Source organism: Crocodylus porosus, unplaced genomic scaffold (genome assembly GCF_001723895.1).
Source record: "Crocodylus porosus isolate Cpor-Errol unplaced genomic scaffold, CroPor_comp1, whole genome shotgun sequence".
In the NCBI taxonomy this organism is placed as follows: Eukaryota; Metazoa; Chordata; order Crocodylia; family Crocodylidae; genus Crocodylus; species Crocodylus porosus.
The window spans coordinates 12,533,853-12,540,057 of record NW_017728943.1 but is presented as its reverse complement, the minus strand read 5'-3'; the positions used below and the strand labels follow the sequence as shown (position 1 = coordinate 12,540,057).

Genomic DNA, 6,205 nt, shown 5'->3' with positions numbered 1-6,205 from the left:
ATCCTATTGGTACCACTACCACATTAAGAACGTGGCTTCATGATCCACAAAACCTGGACTTTCCATTCGACACCAGTCACGCAGCCAACGTCTCAACTTCAGGTATGTTCTGTTTTCTTCTTCCTCTCACTTGTGGTAGCAAAGGGCCCCACCAAGAAGATTACATAGACTTTCCTCTTAAGATGTCTCCCAAGGTTCCTCAAGTCATCAATAATCTCTGTAGCTCTACCTAGGAGATAACACAGGAACCTGTTGCCTTTGTGCCCCTCCCTGAGAATTCTGTCCATTTTTCTTAACAGCAGTTGCCCATGATGACTGCCTGCCCCCTTACAACAGTTAGAGAAACACTTTTGAGTATCCTCACAATAAGAAGCAAGCAGCTACCCTGGGGTGAGCTTTGTTCCAGTCCTCTGGATAAATATTCAGAGATGGCTTCTGTATCTCCCCTTTGCTGAATGTCTCATCATGATGCAATAGTTCCAGCTTGACTGAACATCTCCTGATCCTCTTTCCTCTTCAGGTTATAAATTTCCATTCCTTTTTAGTTTCAATTCCCATTACTTTTCTTTCTGATAGCCCTTCTCTGTGTTGCATCTGTGGCAACAATTACTGAATCCAGTTGCCAAAAAAGTCAGAATTTACTTGGTGGCTGCACACAGTTGATATTAGTGCTTCAAGGCTAAAACATTGTTCCTTCAGGATTGACAATAACTGGCATTTCATACGCAAGTAAACTCTTCTGTCTTCAGGGAAGAAGTAAAGCATCTTCCACGGGTCACAATGGGTATTTTGTCAATCTGCTGTGTTCTCTAAACAGTGCAGCACTGTACCTAAATAGAAATAAACCACACACTCTGAAAGCTCTTGTTTGTTGTTTCCCATTTTCTCACTCCCAAATTCCCTCTATCCCTGCTCTGGGCTCCAAATATTCTATCCCCAATTTTGTGCTCCCTTTTTCTTCCCCTCTTTTCCCCCAGGTAATGGAGAAGACTGTTAGAGTTCGGTAAAGTCCTGCCTGCCTACTCCACCTAGAGCTACCTTCACACAAGAGTACAGCCTGCAGCTGTACTCTTCAACTAGCCCACTTGAATCAGCACTGCTAACCTGGCTACCAGGGACAGGTTATATGCCCAGAGTGCATAAGGCCTGGTTGAACACTCACAGGGCCATCCAGCACGGCAAGCACTTAGCTTTCCTAAAAATATCCCCAAATGCAGATGCACACAAACCAGTAGAGTCATCTTCCTCCAGGCATGGGATCCACAGTTATTATTCTGAAAACCTTCCTGTTTGCTGATTCCTGGCCCCTGCAGATGCAAAAATATTGGCCTTGCATGCTGTATACAGGTGAGTAGACAGGTGTTTGGACTCTGCCATGCTCACATGGTCCCTTCCTATTACAGCCATTGCTTAAAGAGCAAAAGACACAGCACACCAGCACAGACTCCCCATGAGCCAAGCTTAGGGGGCAGCAGGGAAGTAGAGACCAGGGTAACTCCCAGAGGAGGGTTCTTTGGGATGCTGTAGTTAGAGTGGGGTGGGTGCTCCATGGTGGGTCCAAGCTTTACTGAGTAGCACTGATTAGAGCCTCATGTGCACCTTGTGCCTCTTCTTGCTCCTGTATCAGGGCACTGAGGGCAGGAAAGCTGTGACCTCCTTCGGTGCTGTCACAGCCTGATGTCTGTGACCACATGACTCTGAAAAGGGGAACAGTGGGAAAGGACAGGGGCTTCCAAGATGGGGAACTTGTAAAAGAGATGGTGAAGCTGATCTGAGCAGTGGGGAGAGATGGACAGCAGCGGCATGGGCACCCTCAGCACAGTTTCACTGCCTCCTTTCCAGGTTTGGCATCTGGTGCCCTGGGGAGCACCAGGGAAGCAGTGTAGACATACTACAGTACATCCCCCTGTGCCTTGCAGAACTGAGCTGAGAATATTTATTATGTTTGTAACAGTTCTGTTTTTTCTTTGTCCCGGGCTCAAGCCATTAGTGCAACCAGCCTTAAAAGGGTTTCCCCATAATCACACATCTGCTGGAATATCTGATTTTTTTTTCCTTTTCTGCTGTTCTGGCCATCAAGCAAATGGCATCTTTTGCCTTTGTCAGGGTTGCTACTCATGGGGCACTTTTATAGAGAGCCAGCACATGGATTCCCGGGGTCCACAGTATAGTCCATGAGCTCTTGAGGGAAGGGAATATTTTAATTGTCATCTGGCCAGTGAGCTTCATTCCCTGAAAAGGCAGAACATTAGTTGTGGTCTGCATATTGCATGGTATGTGCAAAGTCTGGAACCACTGCTTTGAACTCAGGTTCTACCCCCGCAAATGCATGGAAGTCAGCATGAAACATCTCACCTTACTATCCAGGAGGCAGCCAACTGACATTATTCTCACATGTTTTTTAAGGAACTCCCATTAAATGCAAATGCAAAGATCAGGGGATAATAGGGAAGTAGTGCTGGGAGCAACCTCCTGATGTCATCTAATCCAGCCCCCTGCTCAAGCAGGATCATCCCTGACTAAATCATCCCAAGTCAAGTGTCTGCCTAATCTGCTCTAGCATATTCCAGGTATGCAGATTCTACAACTTCTCTATGTAACCTGTTCTTGAGTGATCAGTCACCCCCACAGTCAGCAAGTTCCTCCTAATCTCCAACCTAAATTTCTTCTGCTTGAGTCTATTGCCCCTACTCCTGTCCCCTATAGCCACAGAGAAAATCCTATCTTCATCCTCTCTATAATTGCCCTTCAGGTACTTGGAGATTTATCAGACTCCCTGCACAAGTGAGTTTGCTGCATTCTCTCGTCATATAATAGGTGATATATTACATTTCCTCACATGCCACATATACAGGCCTTGTTCTCGGAAGAGGCAAGTGTTTCTTAAGGTGATATCTCTTATTGGACCAACTACATAGTTAGTATAAATTTAGACAGGCTTTCAAATGCAAGATATTCTTCATCAGGTCTCTAATCCATTTTGGAAGACGGAATGCAGAAAAAAAGATTTTTTTTTCCAGAGGCATGGCTTAGAACTGGCCTTTTTATAGAGACACTGGGTTGCAAAATGGTAGCCAGCTTCTCTCAGACAGCAAATTGAGACCATCTGTGAAAGGGTTAACACTGGGATCTTCCCCTTCTGCTTGCTGTCCCACAGAGAAGATGGCAGCCATTTGACAACAAAGTGTCTCCATGCTTCTATTCTGGTGAAGGAAATCCACTCTGCTGCTTAAAACATGCCCTCCCAGTTTGGAAGGCTAACTTTAGTGGGGAAAGATACATGTGGCATGTGAGTAAATATGGTAATGGCACTCAGAGAGGGCTATGCAGTCCCACCCTTTATGCCTGTGTAGACACAGGGTACATGTACGGTCCTGACAAACATATAGTTCATGGGGTTTAAGTGTATGTGTACCTTCCTTAGAAGCAACTGGTTATCAACTGATTATTCATTCCCCTTCCCATTTTCTTTATGACAGCATGGGAAAGGAAGAGCTGCACAGTTTTTGACTCATTTGGATTAAAGGCATTTTTTCTTTCCTTCCTGATTGTGTTTTACTTTAGAAGTTCAGATTGTATCTGTCCTGCCTCTTTGAAGTCTTTATGGGCCACTGGTGACCTTAAAATTTAGGCAAACAATGCTTTGGAAAGCTCCCATCCATATTCCCTACAAAGACTTTGGGAACATTGTGGGGGAGAGAGTTCCTGAGGAATCCAGCTGGGTTTTACGCAAGCCTTAATGCATGCTGGTACAGGACACCAGATGACTGGTCATGTTAGATGCATCCAATAAACCCAACTGATCTTTACTTTAATACCAAGCCTCAGCATATTACTCTTATTAAAGGCTTAACATGACCTGGAATGCAAGAGAAGAATCCAGGCTCATTCATGCTACTCTTAAACTACACACCTTTTGAGGTGGATTCGTTATTGTCAGTAACCCAAGAACCCACAAGGATTGCCTTCTCAGGGTTTGACTGGGTAACAAGAATCTCCAGAGAAGCAGAGTTTGATGATAAATAGTAATTTCTTTCAACCATAAAAATCCATGACTGTTCATGAAGTCATATAATGATCTCACTGGGCTTACTTATCTGCCTTTCCATCCCCCACTACACTGCGAGGGCACGTTTTCTTTTCTATGAAAGGCAGGGGAAAAAAGCCACTCTCTCAGCACATATCATTTTAGCATCTCAAAACTGCATAGAAAGTTCAGCACCATAGTTATACTAGCGTGAAAAGGAGTTGACAATTTTTGCTTGTTTTCAGCTGCTTCAAGAGGGACTTATGCAAGTGACTTTTTCTGGAGCTGTTTTTGTACTGTTGGGCACTTTATTATGGGGGGAAAGACCTGTCCCTTCTTGGTCTAAGTGCTAAAAGTGGTGAGACCCACATGTGCAGTAAGGCCCCTAAAGATAATAGTAAGGACCTTGCTGTAGGTTTGGAAGTTACAGGCAGCCAGTATAGAGTGCACCATAGCATTGGTGTGATGTATTTGCAACTCTCCATTTTGCTTAGCTGCTTGGTAGCAGACAATTGGACAAGCAGCTTGACATGGCCTCTTTTATCTGTCATAATGCAAATTTAGGGCTCAATGTTTTGGCCCCATGAACCACGTGAAAGGCACAGAATCCAGTCTGTGGGCTGGACAGGGCCTTGTGCCAACCCCATCCACCAGCCCTGCGTGCTGTGATCTGTTTTCGCAGCAGTTGCAAAGAAAAAGGAGCATTTCTGGCCACTGGTGCTAGAGGTAAGAACATGAAGGGGGATGGCCTGTAAACAAAAGCATGAAAAGAAGGGAGAATGATTCAACATCAATGCTAGAAATAAGCAAGTCTCCATGACTGGGGACTCCTTGTTAAGAAGGATCAACTAGCTTGCTACCAGAGCAAATCTGGAAAATAGAGACATGTCTTGGTCCTGCAATTACGAGGAGCAAAATATGTGATGGGGACCTGCTGCTGGCAAGGACCCTGCTGGGAGTGGCAGAGTCCACTGAACATCCTTCATGTTGAGGATAACGATGCTGTAAGATTCTTGCTGGGACCAATCAGATGGCTACACTGGACTGATAAAGATGCTCAAAAGAAGTGGAAGTTCAGGTGACCTTCAGCAGATCACTTCCCACCCCTCGAGGAGGGTGAAGGCATGATAATGAAGATCAATAGCCCAAGGACTTGTGGTTGAGGAAGACTTTGGGATGTTTGACCACCAGGATACTTTCATAAGTTTTCTGGGGAAGATGCGTCCCACCTAGGTGCTTGGGGTAGTTGGTTTCTGGGATTGTTTGAAGCTGACATGACTGACAAGTAGGCTTGGGAGGATTCAGTTTTTATTGACAAACACTGATTTCACCTCACGCTCACCCATGGAAAAATATTTCCATTGGTAATAGTCAAAATTTATAAAAAGGGGACAGTGGAGAAAGGGAAATGGAAGGGCAAAGGGGTTAGAGGAAAACAATTGAGTCTAATGACTCAATTAAGCAATTAGCTGCTTGTTTACAGTTGGGGGTGAGGTGGGGGGAAGCAGGCTGGAGGGAGAAAACAGGCTACTTAAAACCCCTACCCAAAGGCCAGAGAGGAGAGGAGAGGAGAGGAGAGGAGAGCGAAAACTAAAAGTATCTGAGGCTCCAGTTTGACTGTAGGGTCCTGCCAGGCCCTAAGCCGGAGGAAGGTGGAAAATGGGGTGAGGAGCAGCAGGCTGAGGGTGGCTGCCACCTCTCCCTGTGTTCCCAGAGCTTGGTAGCGTGGTAAATATGACTGGAACACAGGTATAGAAAGGTGTGTGCTGCTCTGGAAAGACAGAAATAAAACTAGAAGGGGTGGCTAATGCAATAGGCTATTGGGGAAATGGAAAGAAGAATCCGTTTGGGTCAAAATCCCTTTGAGGCAGTATGGTGAAAGAGGTTCTGCTGGGATAGATTTGGAAGTCTGCTCTAGGCCCTCCAAGGTCCAACTTGTATAGGGATAGAGAAGTCTATCGTGTTATTAGTGAAGTCAAGTGGAGTGAGGAGCTCACTTGAATATGGAGGAGGCCATGTAGTCCTATAAGTCCATGGTTCTCAACTTTGTTAGACTCGGGACCTCTCTGAAAATGCCAGATCTTAGTTTTCACTCTACAGAAAAAATAACTGAGTCAGATTCTTCTGTTGCCAAGAACTGGGAAAGCCCACAACAGGTCAGAAGGTTCCTAACACTAT

At 45.2% G+C, this 6,205-nt stretch overlaps 1 long non-coding RNA gene across 1 annotated transcript; it reads left to right on the top strand.

The window, feature by feature from the left end:
- The first annotated feature begins 235 nt into the window (after window positions 1–235).
- LOC109319204 lies at window positions 236–3,995 on the top strand. The gene is made up of 3 exons (XR_002103410.1): window positions 236–390; window positions 978–2,570; window positions 3,480–3,995. It is a non-coding gene; the product is annotated as an uncharacterized LOC109319204 (long non-coding RNA).
- The last annotated feature ends 2,210 nt before the right edge of the window (window positions 3,996–6,205 follow it).